This window comes from Lissotriton vulgaris, chromosome 7 (assembly GCF_964263255.1).
Source record: "Lissotriton vulgaris chromosome 7, aLisVul1.2, whole genome shotgun sequence".
Taxonomy (NCBI): domain Eukaryota; kingdom Metazoa; phylum Chordata; class Amphibia; order Caudata; family Salamandridae; genus Lissotriton; species Lissotriton vulgaris.
Window position 1 is genome coordinate 1,339,369,280 of NC_141695.1, and position 24,444 is coordinate 1,339,393,723.

At 47.0% G+C, this 24,444-nt stretch overlaps 1 long non-coding RNA gene across 1 annotated transcript in view; it reads right to left on the minus strand.

Moving 5' to 3' along the window:
* Window positions 1-24,444, minus strand: part of LOC147703650 (uncharacterized) — a 1,357,299-nt gene that overhangs the window by 903,452 nt on the left and 429,403 nt on the right. Inside the window, exon 5 of the long non-coding RNA XR_015297375.1 lies at window positions 2,264-2,299. This is a non-coding gene — a long non-coding RNA (uncharacterized LOC147703650). The remainder of the gene's footprint in view (window positions 1-2,263; window positions 2,300-24,444) is intronic.

Genomic DNA, 24,444 nt, shown 5'->3' on the forward strand with positions numbered 1-24,444 from the left:
AAACTCTCAATAGTAACAAAGTTACTACTAACACAATAGAAGATCCCTCGAAACCGTTAGCGTCGACGACGCGGAAAAAAGGGAACTGATGTCATCACGCCGACGTAAGCCTAATAAGGAGTCAGTGACGTCAGTCGGAGTCGCGCGCGATGCCGTGCTCCTATGACGTCATCCACACCGGAGTGCTACAAAAGAATTTTCCGAACATTGCTGACGCAGGGGGATATTCACATGGTGAGGAATCCACTGGCAGATGTATCCATCAGAAATGCCGGATTAGGAAGGCTTAGAGGCAGATGCTGCGGATGGATGTGGACTGACTCTGCCGTTGTCCCCCGGCACCGCCACGGCGGTAACCAATGCGCGACTGCGTTGAGACTGGTTCTGCGGCCTGTGGCTGGCTGGGGGTGTGTGGAGACGCCCCTTCCTTGGCCACGAAAGGGACGAAAAGTGGAAGTTTGCTGACGCTGGCCGAGGCCCAAGGACTTGGCCGTAGCCCTGGAGTCCTTAAAACGCTCTAGCGCACTATCCGCTTTGTAATCAAAGAGGCGACAGCCATCGAAGGGCACGTCCATGAGCGTGGCCTGGACATCCCCCGAGAAGTTGGCAGACTGCAGCCAGGTGTGGAGACGAATCACCACTGTCGTGGAAATGGATCTGCCCAGCCAGTCTGGGGTGCAAAGTTCACATCTAATCGAGTACCGTGCTGCATCCCGCCCCTCCGCCAGAGTTTGGGCGAGCCGTGTCTGGACCTCCGCCAGACACTGTGGCAGCATCTCCACAGCGTATCCCACAGAGAGTGGGTGTAACGGCCTAAAAGGCAGGCGGTGTTGACAGACAGCAGCCCCAAAATCAGAGAGGAGAACAGTTTCTTCCCAAACTGATCATACCTTTTGGATTCCCGGACCTGGAGGAGTGGTCGGGAATGCGGTCTGGGACGTAGAGGCCTGAATCACCAGGCTCTCGGGGGTGGGGTGAACGGACAGAAAGCAGGGGTCGCCCGGAGCCGGGCGGTGGCGTCGGGCCACGTTCCGATCCACAGGGAGGCCTGCAGAGGGCTTGGACTAGGTGCCCATCAGAACGTCGGTAAGGGCTTCGTTAAACAGCAGTAGAGGCTCTGAGGATCTTGCCTAAGGTTTGAGCACCTCAGTGAGGAGGTTATTCCTCACTGCCGCGACAGGGAGCTCAAGAGCCAAGGCCTTGGCCGCCCTGTTCAACACCACGCTATAAGTAGCCCCCTCCTCCGAAGCCACGGATAGAGGAGAGATGAATCCAATGTCAGCACATCTGCCCAGTCCTGGCTTAACTGGCACTGCTGTGCCAGAGGGTCCTCAGACCCCTCCCAGTCCTCCTTGTCATCCATGTCCTGGAAACCAGGCAAAAATTATGGAGCCGGGTCGTAGGTGAATTGTTCACCCATCGGCGTCGCCCGAACCTCCGGCCTCGTCTCGCGGGCGTCGGGGGGAGTCGGAAGAGCGATGACGCCTCTTCGACTTCTTTTTCGAATGCCTCGACATACCGGAGGACTTGGAGCACGAGTGGTGGTGACTTGACGAGCGGCGATGACTGCGGCCGACTGCTGGAACTCGAGCAGCTTACGGGACCTCTCCCGTCTAGCCTTCGAGGTCAAGACCCAGCAGTCGGGGCATGAATTGTCCTCGTGGTCGGCCCGAGGCAGTAAAGGCACCGATGGTGGGGGTCGATCACCGACATCAGGCGGTGACAGGCGTCGCAAAGTTTAAAACCAGGCATCCCTAACGGAAACGCGAGTTGAAATCGACTTGAAAAGTGATCAAATGAGATAAAAAAAGTTCGTCGAAAAATGACTAGAATACTGCTCTTCCCGGATCTGCATGGAAAAAATAAGAACTGACGTCAGCGTGCGAGGGCTGCGTCTAAGTACATAGACAACGTCATCCCAACGATCACGATGTAAACGACAGATGCGGAGCTACAGACAACGCCTACCGACGCTCAAGGGTACTGCTGACGAAAACTTTCCAGATCCAGCCTGACGCCTGGGGATATTCCAAGTTAAGGAATCTAACACTAACCTGTTTCTTTCAGATACATGCAACATTAGAACACATAAATCCTAAATTTAGTCATTGACAACTGTCCACTTTGGAGCCTAATGACTCAGATCCAATAAAAAAGGCACACATTCAACAGCTTAACACATGGACACTTAATTACCTTCAGAGAGCCTGGAAAACATTCCAGTTCCCTACAGACATGTTACAACAAAGCAAAGGCTTCTTACCTGGCTGAAGAAAGGGTGGTGCAAATGCCTCTGTTCCTGAGGGGACCACAACAAAATATATGGTTAGTAAAATATACACAGGCAAATTGACACTGAAGTGCACTGAGATACAATATACAAAGGCAAAATTACACTGAAGTGCTTTGAGATCAAGAGTATGTTACAATGAACGTGAAACCAAAGTGTACTAAAACACAGAGCATCAACGTGAGGAAATGCGGTGCGACCTCACTGTGTAGTAAACTCACAACCTTTTCTTGGGTCCCATCAGGTTAGTTTGTGGTCAGGCTTTAACAAATAAACAAGTGTTAAGCATCTAGGAGTACTAAAAAAAAGAAAAGCGACACAAAAGAAATCCAACACCAATTTATAAACTTTTCCACAACAAAAAGAACAAAATGCACTGGAGTATTTTGAAAATATGAACATTCAAGTAAACAAACTCAAAATGCAATTAAACATTGGCAACTACCACAGTCAGTGGTTACTTAAATCTCTTTTGAAAATGTTTTATAAAGTTGTGTTCGTCTATTCCGGCAAACTCTGGGTGACCAACTCTGGCAGGGAGCGAGTCAAGGGGGTGAGTAAGGCTTAGCAGGACAGTTACCTTGAAGTAAGAGCAGTGTCCAGTCCAATATCAGGCAGGCCCCCCAAGGCATCCATGAGGGGGTCCTGATGCTAGGAATACAAGATACTGAGGATACTGAGAAAGTTGACAGGAATCGTCCTGAGGCCATCCCCGAGTCTAAAAATATGGAGGGACGACTTTGGTCACAGAGGTCGATGTTCGTCGAAGTCTAGGTGAAGTCCAGCAAAAACAGTAGTGACCAGTGGTCTACTGGTCTCCGGCCTCAGTGAAACCATCAGTTCCATTTAACTGCAGCTAGTTGCCATTTTGGGCAACCAAACTGCTTTTTGATGACTCTCTCAGGTCCAGCGGCAAACAAACTATTGTGGCTACCAACTTTGTCACGGTGGCTTTTTCAGCTTTTGTGGCCCTGGAGCTGTAACATGCAGTCACCCAACTGACTCTTGGACTTCACCTCATCTGTCCAAAGCTCAGTGGTGAACTTTTCCCTGAGCAGGGCACCAAAAACACAGTGCTAGCTTTGCTAGCCTAGGAGTAGCAGGTGCAGTACAGTCTTTGGTGTAGCCTCTACTTGCTGGGTTCGGGAAACAGCAGTGCAGTCCTTTTACAGCCTTCTCTCCAGTCCAGACCTGATCTGAGGTTTGGATGCCAGGGGTGCCACTTTTATGCCCACAACCTGCCTTTGGGGGATGTGGCGATTGATAGACAATGGGCTAATAGCTCCCTCCACATGACAACAACTCCCTGCAATGCGTGGCATCTAGCTATCCCGGGATGCAATATTCTACCCTCTCCGAAGATGGCAGAACCCTCTTCTCAGTTTGTGGAGCTCAATAGCTCACCTTAGAGGTTTGGCTAACTGAGGGCTACATGCCCACGGAAAAACCAGTTTGGAAACTGTTTTCCCCTCTCTGTCCCCCATGCCACCCTGTCACCTAGAACAAAAGAGCAGCCCTTCTCATGTGTGCCCACCATTTCCTATGCAAAAGTGGCTTACCCTTTAAACTCGCTTTTTGAAGTCACATGCCTGAGTGGCTTCATTTTAAGAAGAAGAAGAGGTAGCACCTCTTCCAATGGCAGGCCTCTTTGATGTCCTTTCTAGGAGAGCCAAAAGCATTCTTGTGGCCAAAGTCTGCAAATGGCGACTGGAAATCTTGGGCAAAAGAGTAGCAACTTTCTAAAGTTGCCTTTTACAAAAAAATTACATTAAATTCGAATTTGGATCAAGCCAGCTTTAATGTAACATTTATTTTGATACCTTCAAGCACCAGCTTTAGTTGTCCCATTCAGGAGTAAGCAGAGCTGAATTGTCAGCGTGTTCCCCTGAACTCGCAAATGTGGATGTGAGCGATTCCAAGCATAAACGACCATTTGCGGTTTTTACTGTTAAGATATATAAAACGACATGACCTACTTTTTAATATGTATCACCCTGCCTTAGGGCATGATAAGCATACCTTAGAGGTGACATATATATTAACAAGAGAGGTCTGGACTCTGTCATTAGTTTAAATGACAAAGTCGAGTTAGCCGTTTAAACTGCTCTACCAGTCTGCAATGGCAGGATGGGAAACATGTTTTACCTTGTCACACTTAGGGTGGTGCAATAAGTGCTGCAACCCATGAGGCACAATTCAACTTACAGGCCCTGCTACGACAAACTATGGACTGATAGGTAAGTTAAATAATGCAATTGGGTATAAGCAATACAAACATACACTTTTTAAGGTCGGAGCATTGGAACTGCGATCTGGTTAACAAATCTCAGCCACTTTGTGAGTTGGAAAACCAGTAGCATGGGCTTAAAACTTCGTGGTGATCACGCAAAATAAGAGGCATTTCCTTATAACTGCTCCCCAAGACACAAAACGATAAACAACTTATTACACTGGTAGTTCTCGTCATCTAAGTGGAACATACCTGCCTTGTTTTTAGATTGCATATGTGTGACATTTTTAAGGTTGCAGTGTACTTATGAGTGACATTCAGCAGGCAAGTGTGTGACATTTAAAGGAACACTTTCGCAGAAGCAAACCTAAGCAGTGAAGATCATGAAAAAGATAAGTATCAGAAATTACACTCTTTTGAGGAAGGAGAAGTTCTAACAATATCTTGAAACGGTTTCAAAACCTCTGAAATGAAAGGCCGCTAATCTAAGAATGCAATCAAGACTTTGATAGAAGTGGGCAGACTGAAACGCTGCTCTTGGTAGGTGGTATGGGTGAGGGTGGATTATAGGGGTGAGGGTGGATTTGCAGATTCTATTGTGCAAGGCTTTGCAGCATCTACAATTAGAAAACTACTGAGATTAAAATAGTGCTTGTTTACATGTGACCTTATATATAACATACAGGTTAATTTTCATTTTTGGTTTGCACCGGATGATCACTTCCAATTATGAGATGACTCCTCGTGCAAGTTAAACTATCGATTATTTGAGTTACATATTCTCACTGAAACAACTAATGTACACATTTCTATCTGTGCCATGAATTTACTGAACATATAAAACTACAAGGTAGCAGTCGTTCACCAATTATTTTTTCTTCTACCACTTACCTCTTAGCTATGTGAAACATGAGCGCCGGCAAGCAAACATGGTCCACTAATTACAAACCATAGCATGAGTCAGGAAAACTAATTTTTTTCATTACATTTTCTGACAGGGACAAACGTATTATGGTACAGTATAATTATAAGCATAGACCCCTAATAGTTTACTTTAAGTCATTATAATTATTTAAACTTGTAGGTTGTAATTCGCTGTAGAATGGAAGATGCAAAATGAATAAAAACACATTGGCACAGAATTTCTTTACTTAAAGTACAGTCCACCTGTCGACCTAAGTAGTCAGCGTTAAGATTGACTCCAGATAGAGAAGAACTATATAAAGAACAGCAGCCTGCAGCCCACGTGTGAGAGCACACAGCTGTTTCACTTTTGTTTATAAAAAGCGACTGGTGGCACTTGTTTGTCATTTCCAGAACGGCATGTCTGCTCCAATAAAATAAGTACTTTGCCCAAGCACAGCCAAAATGCAGGGAAACAATCAGCTTAAGGGGTCAGAAGATTGTGTGACAATGTCATATACTAGCAATGATGCAGAGGAATTGGTCCAAAATTTGTTATTCTAACGTCTGATGATTGGCACTTGGCAGGGCTGGTGGAAGAACCTGAAAAGACCATCTGCACTGGCATGGTCAGTCCAAGGCCAGTGACTCACTGTGAAGCCCACATTCTGTAGGTAAACGGACCACCTCAACATTTTGGGGTTCTCTCCTCTCATCATGATAAGCTACCTAAGAGGTTTGTAGTCAAGTTGGACTCTGAAGTGGAAACAGGTAGAGTCTCAGCTTCTTCAAGGACCAAACCACAGCAAAGAATTCTCTCTCAATGGCACTCCAACACTGTTGTCTTAGGATTTGTCACCTACCAATTAGAGCAACTGCTTGCTCCTCACCCTCATCCTTTTCCTGTGACAACACTGCCCCAGTCCCATAAGCAGGAGCATCTACCTGGACAATTACCTCATTACTCATTTCAGGGATGTTTAAGACAGGTGCTGAGCACAAATCTTCCTTGAGAGTGTTAAAGGCCTTTTGATACTGCACAGTCCAAATAACTTTTCTGGGTTGCTTCTTAGAAGTGACTTTTGTCAATGGTGCCACGATGGTACCAAAACCTTTAACAAACCTCCTATAGGACTCAATCAGGCCCAAACTGCTCTGATCTGGGTCTGTCTTAGGAACTTCAAAAAGCAGAATGGTCTGGAGCTTGTGCTGGAGAGGTTGTACATGGCCTACTCCTACTTGGTGGCCCAAGTACGCAACTGAGAATTGCCCTAGCCAACACTTATTTGCCTTGATAGTCAATCCTACCTCCTGTAGGGCCTGAAGCACTTACAATAGGTGGACCAGCTGCTCCTCCCAGGTAGAATTTAATGAACACCTTCCTTACCATCAATAATGCCTTATCTGATGAAGACTATCTAGCCACTGATTTAATACCTAAGAATGTTCCCCTGGCATCAGATCGGATCCCAAAAAGTTCAGCAGTACTTGCCTGTAGATGGCGTCAATTTCCTCTGCATAGTCCATGCCATATTAGACATGTAGGGTACCAAATAGGAGCCACCCCAGTGCGCTGACATCAGTTTCTTATTGTGACAATTCTGCTCCAGGAGCACATAGCCACATCAGAGAGATGATTTATCAGTGTGCAGACACTATGGGACTACAGGGACCTTCTAGATAGAAAAGAAAATTTGCTGGTGCAGGTCGGAATGGGAGGGTCAGTAAGGAAATGGCGTCTAGATAGAGTCTCTACCAGATAAGGCATTGACGAAGGTAAGTAACTTGTTCATTTGATGGAGACTTCTAGCCATAGATCCCCTATCTAAGAATAGCTACACAAGAAGTACCTCCTGGTGGAGGGATTGCAAACAGGTTTAAAACAGGAAATCCTGGAGGACCGAATGGGAAAAGTACAAGTTGCACTGCACCTAACTGTCTAGGCAGTAGTGTTTAGTAAATGTGTGCAAAGATGCTTACGCAGCAGCCTGACAAATGTCCAGGACAGTACATCTAACCCAGTAGTCTCAGCCTTTGCTCTGACAGAATGAGCCCACAAGTTTTAGAGGGGTGCTATCTGGCCAGTGCATAGCAGATTTTAATGCAGAGCGCAAAAAACCAAGTTACTTACCTGTAGACTGTGGTTCTTTAGTATTGATATCTTTTATAGATTCACATGCTTGAATCTTCCCGGTAGTCATGGCGGGAATCCAACGGTAAAAGTAAAAAACAAGTTACTTACCTTCGGTAACGCTTTTTCTGGTGGATACAGTATCTGCCTGTGCATTCCTCACCTTGTGAATATTCCCCTGCGTCAGCAACATTCAGAAATTCTTTTGTATCTCTTCACGCCGACGTGGACGACGTCACAGAGGCACGGTGAAGATGGAACCGGCGTCGATGATCTCAGAGCCGGAAAATGCCAAGCCGGAGCCGGCGTCGGCATAAAAGGCATAAACGGTGCTGGTGCATATGCCTGAGGGACGCCCAGATTAAAGGCCATCGGACCCATGGGACCAGTCGGTGCCCCAGAGGATACATGGCTCTCAAGAAGACACCATACATTGCATTCAAATAATGCGTAGGGTCCTGTCCCGGGCCTGGAAATGGAGGGTATTGACCCACAGGCTGTTCCTGTTGAGGTGCAGGAAGTGGGTCAGCCAGACCCTCTGGCTGATGCTCCGGAGTCGCAGAACCTTCTGGCAATGGAGCCTCTTCCTCTTCTCGAGGTGTAGAGTGTGTTGGCGCCGGAGAAGGATTCGATGCCGGAGCTGGAGAATGCCCCGATGACTCCACAGGTGAGGGCTAACCTTCCGATCCCAATGAAAAGAACAGATTTCCCTTAATGGCCACACAACTCTAATGTAAATGCATCTCTAATTAATAGTAAGAAATTGGTGAAAAAGGCACAACAATCTATTTAATTCTTTCAAGAGATATACATTTTATTTCATTTTCTCTAAATAATCATTGCTTTTTTGTATAGGAGTTTATCTTCCTATTTTTTTCACAAATAGAAAATTACCATTTTTTTAAAAGGAGTTTTTTTTATATACATAGACATTTTTCTTAAATAGAACGAAGAAATAAACAGAAGAAAAAGACATGGTAAAATACATACAATACATGGCTATTTACAAAAACTGATTTCTTATACATTACACACTGATGATTACGCCCCTGGTATAAAACAATCCATCACAGCATTCTCACACATTAATACCCTATCTCCATGCATCACTACACCATCTGAAACAAGGAAACTGAATCATGAATACAGGTCTCAAGATTAAATGTGAGACCCCGCACTTGGTCGACGCGCGTTTCGGCGGCTCAAGGCCACCTTCTTCAGGACCTCTTCCAGTAAAACAACCCAGGTATCCAGGGGACGTTAAAGGAAAAATTATATAGGGAAGGGTTTCTGTGATTATCTCCTGTATTTATTTTGGGTTTCCTAATTTGTACGTCTTCCAATATAGTTTTCCCTAGGGACAATGTTGGTAAATCACGCTAAACCTCTTCATGTAGTGAAGACAATGCATTCTCTTCAGCTCTATGAGCAAACTGGTATTTCCATAGCGTCTTCTATGCACAACTTCTTTTCCAATCGTACGTAAGTGGGCGCCTACGAGTACCTCCAAGCGTCTTGATTTCAAAAAGTATATCTGTAACGGCGTGTCCTTCTCATTGTCAGTCCGGTCAAAGACGGCATAAAAGGCATAAACGGTGCCGGTGCATGTGCCTGAGGGACGCCCAGATTAAAGGCCATCGGACCCATGGGACCAGTCGGTGCTCCAGAGGGATACATGGCTCTCAAGAAGACACCATACATTGCATTCAAATAATGCGTAGGGTCCTGTCCCGGGCCTGGAAATGGAGGGTATTGACCCACAGGCTGTTCCTGTTTAGGTGCAGGAACTGGGTCAGCCAGACCCTCTGGCTGATGCTCCCGAGTCGCAGAACCTTCTGGCGATGGAGCCTCTTCCTCTTCTCGAGGTGGAGAGTGTGTTGGCGTCGGAGAAGGATTCGATGCCGGAGCCGGAGAATGCTCCGGTGACTCCACAGGCGAGGGCTCACCTTCCGAATCCCAATGAAAAGAACAGATTTCCCTTAATGGCCACACAACTCTAATGTAAATGCATCTCTAATTAATAGTAAGAAATTGGTGACAAAGGCACAACAATCTATTTAATTCTTTCAAGAGATATACATTTTATTTCATTTTCTCTAAATAATCATTGCTTTTTTGTATAGGAGTTTCTCTTCCTATTTTTTTCACAAATAGAAAATTACCATTTTTTTAAAAGGAGTTTTTTTTATATACATAGACATTTTTCTTAAATAGAACGAAGAAATAAACAGAAGAAAAAGACATGGTAAAATACATACAATACATGGCTATTTACAAAAACTGATTTCTTATACATTACACACTGATGATTACGCCCCTGGTATAAAACAATCCATCACAGCATTCTCACACATTAATACCCTATCTCCATGCATCACTACACCATCTGAAACAAGGAAACTGAATCATGAATACAGGTCTCAAGATTAAATGTGAGACCCCGCACTTGGTCGACGCGTTGTTTCGGAGGCTCAAGGCCACCTTCTTCAGGACCTCTTCCAGTAAAACAACCCAGGTATCCAGGGGACGTTAAAGGAAAAATTATATAGGGAAGGGTTTCTGTGATTATCTCCTGTATTTATTTTGGGTTTCCTAATTTGTACGTCTTCCAATATAGTTTTCCCTAGGGACAATGTTGGTAAATCACGCTAAACCTCTTCATGTAGTGAAGACAATGCATTCTCTTCAGCTCTATGAGCAAACTGGTATTTCCATAGCGTCTTCTATGCACAACTTCTTTTCCAATCGTACGTAAGTGGGCGCCTACGAGTACCTCCAAGCGTCTTGATTTCAAAAAGTATATCTGTAACGGCGTGTCCTTCTCATTGTCAGCCCGGTCAAAGACGGCATAAAAGGCATAAACGGTGCCGGTGCATGTGCCTGAGGGACGCCCAGATTAAAGGCCATCGGACCCATGGGACCAGTCGGTGCTCCAGAGGGATACATGGCTCTCAAGAAGACACCATACATTGCATTCAAATAATGCGTAGGGTCCTGTCCCGGGCCTGGAAATGGAGGGTATTGACCCACAGGCTGTTCCTGTTTAGGTGCAGGAACTGGGTCAGCCAGACCCTCTGGCTGATGCTCCGGAGTCGCAGAACCTTCTGGCGATGGAGCCTCTTCCTCTTCTCGAGGTGGAGAGTGTGTTGGCGTCGGAGAAGGATTCGATGCCGGAGCCGGAGAATGCTCCGGTGACTCCACAGGCGAGGGCTCACCTTCCGAATCCCAATGAAAAGAACAGATTTCCCTTAATGGCCACACAACTCTAATGTAAATGCATCTCTAATTAATAGTAAGAAATTGGTGACAAAGGCACAACAATCTATTTAATTCTTTCAAGAGATATACATTTTATTTCATTTTCTCTAAATAATCATTGCTTTTTTGTATAGGAGTTTCTCTTCTTATTTTTTTCACAAATAGAAAATTACCATTTTTTAAAAGGAGTTTTTTTATATACCTAGACATTTTTCTTAAATAGGACGAAGAAAAAAACAGAAGAAAAAGTCATGGTAAAATACATACAATACATGGCTATATACAAAAACTGATTTCTTATACATTACACACTGATCATTACGCCCCTGGTAATAAACAATCCATCACAGCATTCTCACACATTAACACCCTATCTACATGCATCACCACACCATCTGAAACAAGGAAACTGAATCATGAATACAGGTCTCAAGATTAAATGTGAGACCCCGCACTTGGTCGACGCGCGTTTCGGCGGCTCAAGGCCACCTTCTTCAGGACCTCTTCCAGTAAAACAACCCAGGTATCCAGGGGACGTTAAAGGGAAAATTATATAGGGATTCAGGAAGGGTTTCTGTGATTATCTCCTGTATTTATTTTGGGTTTCCTAATTTGTACGTCTTCCAATATAGTGTTCCCTAGGGACAATGTTGGCAAATCACGCTAAACCTCTTCATGTAGTGAAGACAATGCATTCTCTTCGGCTCTATGAGCAAACTGGTATTTCCATAGCGTCTTCTATGCACAACTTCTTTTCCAATCGTACGTAAGTGGACGCCTACGAGTACCTCCAAGCATCTTGATTTCAAAAAGTATATCTGTAATGGCGTGTCCTTCTCATTGTCAGCCCGGTCAAAGACGGCATAAAAGGCATAAACGGTGCCGGTGCATATGCCTGAGGGACGCCCAGATTAAAGGCCATCGGACCCATGGGACCAGTCGGTGCTCCAGAGGGGTACATGGCTCTCAAGAAGACACCATACATTGCATTCAAATAATGCGTAGGGTCCTGTCCCGGGCCTGGAAATGGAGGGTATTGACCCACAGGCTGTTCCTGTCGAGGTGCAGGAACTGGGTCAGCCAGACCCTCTGGCTGATGCTCCGGAGTCGCAAAACCTTCTGGCAAAGGAGCCTCTTCCTCTTCTCGAGGTGGAGAGTGTGTTGGCGCCGGAGAAGGATTCGATGCCGGAGCCGGAGAATGCTCCGGTGACTCCACAGGCGAGGGCTCACCTTCCAAATCCCAATGAAAAGAACAGATTTCTCTTAATGGCCACACAACTCTAATGTAAATGCATCTCTAATTAATAGTAAGAAATTGGTGACAAAGGCACAACAATCTATTTCATTCTTTCAAGAGATATACATTTTATTTCATTTTCTCTAAATAATCATTGCTTTTTTGTATAGGAGTTTCTCTTCTTATTTTTTTCACAAATAGAAAATTACCATTTTTTTAAAAGGAGTTTTTTTATATACATACTCATAGACATTTTTCTTAAATAGGGCAAAGAAAAAAACAGAAGAAAAAGACATGGTAAAATACATACAATACATGGCTATATACAAAAACTGATTTCTTATACATTACACACTGATCATTACGCCCCTGGTAATAAACAATCCATCACAGCATTCTCACACATTACCACCCTATCTGCATGCATCACCACACCATCTGAAACAAGGAAACTGAATCATGAATACAGGTCTCAAGATTAAATGTGAGACCCCGCACTTGGTCGACGCGCATTTCGGCGGCTCAAGGCCACCTTCTTCAGGACCTCTTCCAGTAAAACAACCCAGGTATCCAGGGGACGTTAAAGGAAAAATTATATAGGGATTCGGGAAGGGTTTCTGTGATTATCTCCTGTATTTATTTTGGGTTTCCTAATTTGTACGTCTTCCAATATAGTTTTCCCTAGGGACAATGTTGGTAAATCATGCTAAACCTCTTCATGTAGTGAAGACAATGCATTCTCTTCAGCTCTATGAGCAAACTGGTATTTCCATAGTGTCTTCTATGCACAACTTCTTTTCCAATCGTACGTAAGTGGGCGCATACGAGTACCTCCAAGCGTCTTGATTTCAAAAAGTATATCTGTAACGGCGTGTCCTTCTCCTTGTCAGCCCGGTCAAAGACGGCATAAAAGGCACAAACGGTGCCGGTGCATATACCTGAGGGACACCCAGATTAAAGGCCATCGGACCCATGGGACCAGTCGGTGCTCCAGAGGGGTACATGGCTCTCAAGAAGACACCATACATTGCATTCAAATAATGCGTAGGGTCCTGTCCCGGGCCTGGAAATGGAGGGTATTGACCCACAGGCTGTTCCTGTTGAGGTGCAGGAACTGGGTCAGCCAGAACCTCTGGCTGATGCTCCGGAGTAGCAGAACCTTCTGGCAATGGAGCCTCTTCCTCTTCTCGAGGTGGAGAGTGTGTTGGCGCCGGAGAAGGATTCGATGCCGGAGCCGGAGAATGCTCTGGTGACTCCACAGGCGAGGGCTCACCTTCCGGATCCAGCACAACAGGTGAAGGAGACACATAATCCTTCCGATGTCGACGACTTGGAGACCTCGACTTCGGATCAGACTCTCTCTCGGAATGACGCCGAGACCCATGCTTCTCCTTCTTATGCTTCTTCTTGGATCGAGAAGCATGCCCCGAAGACGACCTCGAAGTTGACCTCGACTTCGAACTCTTCCTATCTTTCTTGCATTTCATCTTCGCCACAAGAAGCTTCGCCTCTCTTTCTCGCAGCGCCTTGGGTTTCATCTTCTTACAGCATGGACACCCTTGGACATCATGGTCAGAAGAAAGGCATCATGCACAGTCTTTGTGTGTATCCGTTATGGTCATCATCTTCCCGCACTCTCCACAAGGCTTGAACCCGGTTTTCTTCGAAGACATCTCAACAGGAAACAAAGAATCAAGAAAGCACTAGAAACAATCAACAGTAACAGAGTTACCCACAAGCTACTGAGGATCCCTAGAAAAACTGTTAGCATCGATGACGCGGAAAAAAGGGAACAGATGTCATCACGCCGACGAAGTCCTATTATGGACTCAGTGACGTCAGCAGAGCTGCATGCAATGCCGTGCTTCTGTGATGCCGTCCACGTCGGCGTGAAGAGCTACAAAAGAATTTCCGAATGTTGCTGACACAGGGGGATATTCACAAGGTGAGGAATCCACTGGCAGATGTATCCATCAGAATTAGCAGTACAAAGCTTAAAGGACAGCTTCACTTGAGCATCAACAGTATTTAGTAACCAGTTAACCTAATTAAGGAACATCCAAACTCCAGCCAATCACATCGCAGACCTCTGAGTATCCATCCTCTGCAGAGACACCATACCTCAGATTTCGAGCACGAGTGTAGTTAGTCAAATAAAAGAGGTATGGAAAGGTGCACCTGTAAGGGGAGGATGGAGGGCCACATGTGAATCTATAAAATATATCAATACTGGAGAACCACAGTGTACAGGTAAGTAACTTGCTTTTTTCTTTAGTATTGTATCTTTTATAGATTCACATGCTTGAATCAGAGTAGTAAGCAGTACATAAACGCAATCTGAGGTGGAGAAGACAGGTGAACCATCCCACTATGCAATGAAATGCCATCACCTGAAGTGAACCAAGCAACTTAACTTCCACAGTTATAAAATACACACACACGCACACACACACACACACATATATATACATAAATAAGATTTGGCAGATATAAAAATAATAATAACCAAAATAGTAATAAACATAATAATGATGATAAGAATTCCAACAAATCCTAGTAACTGAGGCCTACCTTAAGCGAACAGACTACAAAGAGCTGCTTGGACAACCACAGCATCCGTCTTTCATAAAGTGTTGATGCAGTAGTGCCTTGTAAAGTTATGGACACTTGTCCATGTCGCTGCCCTGCAAATGTCTGGCAGGGACACGGCGGCAAACAGGGCTGAAGATGTTTCCATCTTTTTCGTGGAATGAGCAGTCACTTTGGAAACAAGAGGGCGACCGCCCTTTCCTGGCAGAATGTTATAGTAGAAGAAACTGCGATAGGAATCGAAGTTCTAGTCAAAGCCTGACCCTTCCTAAGGGCAGAGAAGGCAATGAGCAATTGAGTAGATTTGCGGAAAGATTATGTTGTTTGAAGGTAAAAAATTAAACATTGTTTGATGTCCAAGGAATGCAGAGCTCTTTCTGCTGGTGTTGATGGAGCCGGAAAGAATGAAGGCAGGACCACAAGTTCGTTGAGATTGAACGTGGTAGGTACTTTGGGTATCAACAAGGGATTAGTGCGTAGCACCTTTCTATCCTGCAGGAATTAAAATTAAGGTTCTATAGCTGAGAAAGCTTGAATTTCACTAATACTTCTAGCAGACGTGATGGCTAAGAGAAAAGCCACCTTCCCGATAGAAATTTTATGTTGCATTTGTGAATCAGCTCGAATGGTGCTTTCATGAGGTTAGACAACATAACGTTCAATTGCCAGAGCCCCGGTGCAGGCCGAACCGGCGGGTTGGCTCTGAAAAGGCCTTTCCTGAATTCCTTCACCAACCTGCAGGACCATAGGGACGATTGGTTTGAACATCTCCTATACCTTGAAATTGAGGCCAACAGGACTTTCAAAGAGGAATGAGAGAGGCCAGCTTTTGCTAGCGACAAGAGATATGGCAATACCTCCTCTGGAGATGAATAGAGCTGATGGCATGAGTGACTTTCACAGCAGGAGCAGAATCTTCTCCCTTTGGCTGAGTAACAATTGACCGTGGATGGAGCACAGGCTTGTCAACAATGGAACAGCACTCCTCAGAAATATCTATGTCCTCAAACTCAGTGTGGTGAGGAGCCAGGCCAACAAGTGAAGACATTGAATTTGTGGATGAATCAACTGGCCTTGGTCCTTAGAAAGTAGACGTTCTGAGTGATAAAGGCGAACTGGAGAGACTTCGGATAGGTGAAACAGCTCTGTGAACCAGTATTGCCTTGTGCACGCTGGGGCAATGAGAATGATGCAGCAAGGTTCTTGTTTCATCTTTTGTAGGACCTTGGGTATCAGCGAGAACAGTAGGGAAAGCATAGGCAAGTGTCCCTTCCTGACAGAAATGGAAGGCGTTCCCTAGGGAACCTGGTTGAGGGAATCTGCTGGTGTAGAACTCACATTTTTTGTTGAGAAATGTAGCAAACAGATTCAGGGTTGGATATCCCTAACACTGAAAAATTCTTCTGAGTTGAACTGCGTCCAATTCCCATTCATGACACTGCTTGGAATCTCTGCTGAGCGAATCTGCCCATTCGTTGAGCCCCCTTGGAATGTGTTGGAAATGTAATAAGATATTGTGGTGAATCAACCATATCCAAATTCGTTGCGCCAGATTTGAGAGAGCCGGCGATCTTGTCCCTCCTTCTTTCTGTAGGTAAAACATTGTGGTTGTGTTGTCCGTGCGGAAAAGTGATAATAGAGCCTTTTATCATTGGAAAGAAGGGACGTAGCCCTAGAAATACTGTCTTCAGCTGCAACAGGTTGATGTGGCAAAGAGATTCTTGATCCAACCACTCCCCTTGGACCTGAAGCTCTTGGAGATGAGCACCCCAACATTCCATGGAGGTATCTGTTGTCATGACCATCTGAGGCTCTGGTGGAAGAAAGGATAGGCCTTGCGAGAGATTGCTTTTGACTTTTCACCAGGACATCGCCCTGATCATCTGAGGTGTGATGGAAATGATATCCTCGATGGAGCCTCTGGCTTGAACCCAATGGGTGTTGAGCTACACCTGGAGCGGCCTCATCAGCAACCAACAGTGAGGAATCAGCAGAATGCAAGATGACATTATCCCCAACATCGATTTGCAAGTCTTCACAGAAACAAACTTTTTTTAACCCCTTCAGTGCTGATGACAAAGCCAGCTCGTCATGGGCTTTACCTGCCCTGTGCTTATGACGAGCTGGCTTTGTCACAAACAATGTCATCTCAAAGAATCCAGCACCCAGCGGGAAAACCCCTAGCAGCCAAGGTGTTAATAAAGGTACTGAGCCATCTTTAGAAAACGAGAAATTCTGTTTTCTGTGGGAAAGGCCATTGAGAGGTCGGTGTCTAATCTTGCTCCCAGAAATACCAGAGACCTGGATGGAAGGAGCAAATACTTCTCTTCGTTGAGACTGAAGTCCAGAGAGCAAAAAGGCAAAGGCAGGCGCTTGTGGACTTTTTTGCATCAAGAAATGTCAGAGCCTTGCTTAACCAGTCGTCCAGTTAGGGAAATACCTGGTGACCGGAATGCCGGAGAAAAGTTGCTACTGGTGCTAAGCATTTGGTGAATACCCTGGGCACAGACTTTAGCCCGAAGGGCAGCACCTTGAACTGGTAGTGGCACCTGCCACTTGGAACCTGAGATAACAACGGTGCTTTGGGTTAATAGGTATGTGAAAGTATGCATCCAGAAAATCCAGATAGGTCATGTAATCCCCTTGATCCAAGAGAAGGAGAATCTCCTGGAGCGACAACCTCCAAAACGGTTGGCTTTTGATGAACTTGTTCAACAACCTAAGGTCAATGACCTGCCTCCATTTTCCAGTTCTTTTCTTTATGAGACAAAAGGTGGGAGTAGAGTCCCAAGTTACGCTGACTGAGTAGCACTATCTCAATTGCCTGGTTGTCGAGAAGGAGTTTTATTTTCCTTTTGAGAAGCGCCAGGTGGCTGTGAGCAGTTTTTCTTGGGGGGTAATCTGGAGGTTGTTGAAGAAATTCTAGGGTGTGAACATGATTGAAAATGTCTAACACCCATCTGTTGGATGAATTGGAGTTCCATTGAAGTAAGAATTTGGAGTAGTCTTGAGCTGAATAAAGTTTGACTGGGGTAGCGGGTGCCTGGTGAGTCTCATTGTCTCCTGTCTGTGTCATGGGATTTACCTCCGGAAGCAGAACGTCTTCAAGTTCGAGCTCTGGTGTAAGCTGCTGCAGGCATGCCAAAAGGACTGAGCGGAGTACTGAGGATGGAAGCCCTGTTTTTAATAGGGTTAAAAACACTGGTGAGGCTGGGACCGAGCTTCAAACTGGCCTCTTCCTCTTCCCTGAAAGGAAGAGAACATTCTCTGTTGTAAATTGGCTAATGATTTTGTTGTATCCATGTCAGATTTGATAGCCTGGAGTGCTTCATCAACATGCTCACCAAACAGATTTTTGCCATCAAATGGCATGTCTAGCAGCTTTGCTTGGACTTCTGGTCGAAAAGTAGTAGCTGTCAGCCAACTCTGCCTGCGCAACACCATAGCACCAGCCATCTGCCTAAAGGCGGTGGAGGCAATGTCCATAGCCACATCAATGGATTCCCATGAAGCTCTCTCACCATTTGCAAGGATTTCCTTTGCCTCCTTTTTGTCCGACCACATCTGCCTATCGTATCTTCTAAGAATCGCCATTGCATTGGAGGCTCTGATGGCTGTACCAGCCAGCGCGGAGAATCTCTTTCCAATATTGTCCAACCTACGCCCCTCTTTGTCCGGTGGGGTGGTACATGGAGAAGCAGGGTTTTTTGATCTTCTCTGAGCAGCCTTCATTAATACCGAATCAGGCTTCGGATGGCCAATGTGACACATTGCCTAGACTTCTGGCGCCAGGAATTTCTTATCCAGCCTTGGAATGACTGCTGGCAGTGATGCTGGATTCTTCATCAGCTTGATACCTTCCTGTCACAAGAAGTCAATAATAGGGATTTCCCTAATCGAATGTTGAGTGGAAGCCTTAATATCGTACAAGAAACATTCCCCCTACTTGACGGATTTTGGAAGGTCAAAGCGCTTTGAAGCTCTTTCAAGCAGATAGTGGAAGCTGCCAATGTGTGCAGTTGGAGAGTCAGCCACTGGCAACGTGGGAGAAGTCGGCATATCCGCGTAGTCCATCCACTCATCATGGAAATCAGTGTCCACTTGTATCTCTCCCTCTTCCAGTTGTTGGTCTCTAATGTCCCATGCCCTAGTTGGGATTTGCAGAGGAGGCAGGGACTTCTGTTTCAGTGGGGCCAGTGAGGTTTCTTGAATTGGAGTCATGGCAGGCGCTTCCTGGTGAGAAACAATTTTTTGCACCACATTGGCTTCAGGGAAACGCTGACCCTTCTCCAGGGCCGAGTCGCTCACCTGCCGAACAGCACCACCAGTGCGAGTTCGCCCCCGCTGCTGCCACTCCTAAACACAGGTTCGATTCACCTGCGCCCTGTTCTCTCATTTTTGTGCTGCGTGAACTTTGTTTAGTATTTTGCCCCATTCTTGCCTGTCTGTTTATTTTCGCATTTCTGGGCCCGTTTTCCCTCCGTTGCAGCCCCCTGCGACACCCCCCCTCTGCCTCCCCTGACCGCCAGGTTTCCCGCTGCTGTCCCCCGAGGCCACGCCCCCTCTCCGCCCCGCTCTCGCCTCCCAGCTAACACTCCACGCATCATAAGCCGGCCCCTGTCGGATGAAGGAGGTGACCTCTGACCCTTCACCAGGGCCGAGTCGCTTCCCTGCCGAACAGCACCACCAGTGCGCGTTCGACCCGCTGCTGCCGCTCCTGAACACAGGTTTGATTCACCTGTGCCCTGTACTCTCATTTTTGTGCTGCTTGAACGTTGTTTTGTATTTTGCCCCATTCTTGCCTGTCTGTTTATTTTTGCATTTCTAGAACCGTTTCCCTCCGTTGCAGCCCCCTGCGACGCCCCCCACCCTTGCCTCTCCTGACTGCCAGCTTTCCTGCCGCTGTCCCCCGAGGCCACGCCCCCTCATCGCCCCGCTCCCGCCTCCCAGCTGACCCTCCCACCCTCCACGCCTCATAAGCCGGCCACTGTCGGACGAAGGAGGTGACCTCTGACCCTTCTCCAGGGCCGAGTCACTCCCCTGCCGAACAGCACCACCAGTGCGCGTTCGCCCCCGCTGCTGCCGCTCCTGAACACAGGTTCGATTCACCTGCGCCCTGTTCTCTCATTTTTGTGCTGCTTGAACTTTGTTTTGTATTTTGCCCCATTCTTGCCTGTCTGTTTATTTTCACATTTCTGGGACTGTTTTCCCTGAGTTGCAGCCCCCTGCGACGCCCCCCCTTGCCTCCCCTGATCGCCAGGTTCCCGCCGCTGTCCCCCAAGGCCCGCCCCCTCACCGCCCCACTCCTGCCTCCCAGCTGACACTCACACCCTCCACGCCTCATATGGCAACCACCGCCCAGACGCACAGCGGGCGCGCCGATTGCGTGCAGAAGGCATGCCAAAGGCAAGCCCGTCTGCGCCCGTCAGCGTCTGGACCGCACCCAGCGCCGGAACCCCTGGACCCCGCGTACTCCTCAACGCCAGACTCCGATACGAAGCCAACACCCTCCACGCTCTCAACACCGGCCGAAAACAACGCTGCTTCCAGGCTGCCCCGAAACGCACCCAAGGTCCCTTCTCCTGCCACACCTGCAACTTCACTTGCGACAGATCCACCAAGCCCTCAAGGACCGGACCCAACCACCTTAGATGCATACTCCTCAACACCCGCTCCGCACGCAAACATGCAGTCAAGCTCTGGAACCTGCTCGACACCTCCGCCCCTGATGTGGCCTTCCTGACCGAGACCTGGTGGAACGACTCCTCAGTACCGGACATTGCCATAGCCATCCCAGACGGCTACAAGATCTCCCACAGAGACCTCACCAACGGAATCGGAGGAGGAATAGCCATCGTCCACAAGTCCACCCCCCAAGTCCACACCCTCGCAGACGACTCCCTCAACTCCGTCGAACTCCTCCACTTCCAGATCCACACTGACCCCAACAGCACCCTCAGAGGAACTCTCATCTACAGACCTCCCGGACCCCGGGCCCTGTTCAGCGACTCCATCGTCGGCCTCGCCAGCACCCACACACTCGCCTCCGCAGACTACATCCTCCTCGGGGACCGGAACTTCCACCTCAAGAACAACAACAATGCCAACTCCGCCACCCTGATCGCCAACCTCGCCAACCTCGGCCTCCCACAACTCGTCACCGAACCCACCCACGTCGCCGGCCACACGCTCGACCCCGTCTTCTCCACGAGCACCCACGTCGCCTTCAACAACACCACCGAACTCCACTGGACCGACCACCGCTGCATCCACTTCACCTTCAAGAAACCAAGCCCACACCACCACACCCTACAACTCCCCCGTCGCTGCTGGGGCAAAATCACCCAGGACCAACTGACCTCCACCCTCGCCCAAAACCGACCCCCCGACCCCACCGACCCAGACACCGCCGCCCGCAACCTCAGACAATGGATCGAAGACTGCGCCAACACTCTCGCCCCGCTAAAGAAACCTTCCATTAACCACCCCAGCAAGAAAGCCGCCTGGTTCACCGAGGAACTACAGACCTCCAAATGCACATGCCGTAAGCTGGAGAAGAAACATACCAACGACGGCACACCAGACAGCCAGGCAGCACACAAGGACGCCATTTGCAGACATCACCAGCTCATCAGAACAGCCAAGAGATCCTCCTTCAAAACCCGCCTGGATAACAACGCTCACAACAGCAAAGAGCTTTTTAACATAGTGAAGGAACTCTCCAATCCCATCGCCAACACCAACGACATCCCACCCTCGCAAGATCTGAGCGACGCACTGGCCACCTTCTTCCATCGCAAGATCGCCGACATCCATGATAGTTTCAACACCCCGTCCTCTCCAACTGTTCTAAATAAAACAGCGATAATGTTAAGCATTAGCTAAAGACATGATATTGTGTCTGTTTGCTCGTTTTCCCGCTCGTATTTTAAATACGGCCAGACTCCATTTTGTTTTCTGGCCTCCATCTTGTCTATTACATATTGCCATATGCCCGACATGTGGCGAGTCCTACCTCTCTGCTAGTCACCTCTGAAGTTTGCCCAGCAACAAGCTATAAATAGTCCTTTGTGTGTCTAGCGCATGCTCAGTAGGAGTCACATATGTCTTTGATTAGTGTAGATAGGAATGTGTATTTCTGCGGGTCTCAAGAACCGTTAACTCCACCCATGTATTGATCATGTTCAAGAAATGTCCATATATGATTGTATCTGCCTATTATGAACCCCTTCTTTGTGTATAAAAGGGGACTGTGTGCTCGAGTTCTTTGTGCTACCTTGTACAATACTGTAGAGTGTTGTGTGGGCTGTAGTACCACCTTTAAAGGTTTATTAAACTATGTCTTTGTATTTTCAGTTTCCATGCCAAATTGTTTGTGTAGTCTGAGGACTTTGTGCACAGAAGGGCGAACCCTTTGCACTCGCAGGCCTTGCTGAGGCCTGTACTCATCAATTGGCGCCCGTCACGTGGGGCTCATCGGCGACTCGGATGCTCGAATGATTGGTTGTGACGAAGGATTGGAACCTTGCCGGGGACGTGATCACTGCCAGCGGCGCCTTTAGTCCTGGCATCCCGAGGTTTTCTTCCTTCACTTCCGATCTGACCATCTGGGTGGCGCCGGTCCTCGATAGAGACCTCTTCTGTCGGTTTGCCGTGCAGTGGCCGTTTGGGCGAATTTGGAACTTGGCAGTTGGAATCTGGACGCTCTTGATTGGTAAGAACCGTTGTACGGTACTTGCTGCGAGCCTTTGGTAGTCTGGATTGGCAAGGCAGTTTTAGGATACGCTTGCTGTGACTAATTTGTTTGAAGTGACTAGTCATATGTTTGGTTTGGATTTGGGATATATGCGTTGCAACACATATAGGCAGGCAATGTGGAGATATTTCTCCTGACCTTTGGATTTGAGCGGCGCAACGTTTTAAGTGCCATTTTTAATTATAAAATTGCATATTTTGCACTATTTCTGACATGCCTGTTTTTGGCGCACTCCATAAGTGGTGCTGTTGTTTTGGAAGTGACCGGTTAAGACTCGAGGAATCACAGCCGGCTCCCCCGGAAGGGACGCCGAATAGGGATATGTATGTAAAATTTGGTCTTTCCCCTATAATGTACAGCACGTTATGGAGAAAATATACAAAAAAGGATCCTGAGTTACGTTGGCATCTGTATGGATCGTTTGACTTGCGGAAAATTGAGTATGTGGAGCAGTGTATGTGTAAGCGACGTGCGAGGCAAGATATGTTTGAGTGTATGCGTATGTGGGTGAAAGAAGTGCGTGAGCGCGAGAAACGTGAGCAAGCGCTGATTGAGAAGGAACAACGAAAGAGTGAGCGTGAGAGAGGGCAAGAGTCAAGAAAGCGTGAAGCAAAGGAATTAGAAGAAAAACAGGAAAAAGAACGTCGGTTGTAGATATCTGGCCAGTATGCTGTTCGACAGCCTCTTTATCCTGTCCTTAATAAACATGATGATGATTTTTCGTTATTAGATCGCTCTCCGCCCCCGTATGCTGGTCCGTCCGCTCCGAGAGGAGGAGGTCAGGATTCTGGATCACCCCCAGAGAAGGTGGATACGCGGTCCATGTTATCGGCCGATCGTATGGCTGACCTCCGAAAGATTGCTTATCGGGTTAACAAGGCTACAGTTTCTCTTCCTGAGTTAATACAGGATCTTGAAGGATGGCAAGATAGGGAGAAATTATACTTTGCCAAGACTCTTTTGGATGAAGTTGTTACATCTTTTCGGAAGTATTCTGATGTTCTTGAACCTGATAATGTGGTAGCTGATTCTAAAGAATTGCGTAAAGGTCTTCTTCTTCCTTCTCAGGTGCCTGATGCGGTCCCACGGCTGTTTGCGTTGCGGGACGAGATGTTTCGGCTACGGGATGAGGAGCGAAAAAGGAAGGCGGAAGAGGAGAAAACGAATCCGAGCGACGGCAGGAAGCAGTCATCCATCTTTCATTCAGATAAGATCGATGCAGTGCATGTTAAGCGGATGCGAGAGGCAGCCCCTTTGTACGTACCTCCTAAAGGAGCGGGTACTAGTTCGGATAGAAGTTCTCCTGATGCAAAAGGGTATTTTATCTATAATTGGGTTTATACTCCTTGGAATAGAGCGGATGTTATGGCATTAAAAGCGGCATTACCTGATCCACGAAAGAATCCTGCCGCCTTTTATGAGGAAGTTGAGAGGGCCCTAAATTCTTGTACTATGACCCTGGCTGATATTGATTCATTTTTTGGACTCATATTACCCCCAGATACGTGGAGATCTGTGCGGAAAGTAGACGATCTTGTAATCGTTAAGGCAAAATGGACGGATCTTGAAGATGAGGATAGAGGCAGGAAGCCTGCGCAAAAACCACCCCAGTCGATTTTAGAACTTCCTGCTGCCATTTTGACTAAACTAAAAACGATTATCCCCCTAAAAAGATCGATTTAACTATGTTAGCATTGTGTAAACAGAAGGTAGATGAATCGGTCTCAGATTTCTTTACACGATTCGAGGAAACTTTTCATGATTTCAGCGGTCAGTTGCTTACGGACGACACAGGTCGACATCTTTTTGTTGATAAGTATGTTTCGAATTTATTGCCAGGAGTGGCAGCTCGGTTGAAAGCGAGTGAAAGCTCGTGGACGACTTCGTCTCCGGCATCCCTCTTGACGATGGCTCAGTATTATGAGCAATTGCAAGAGGACAGTGGTCCAAAGCAGTTTAGAGATATAACATATTGATATTAAGACAAGCCATGATGAGCCGCTTATGTATTTATCCAAGCCCAGCCGGACATGGAATTTATTTTGACAAT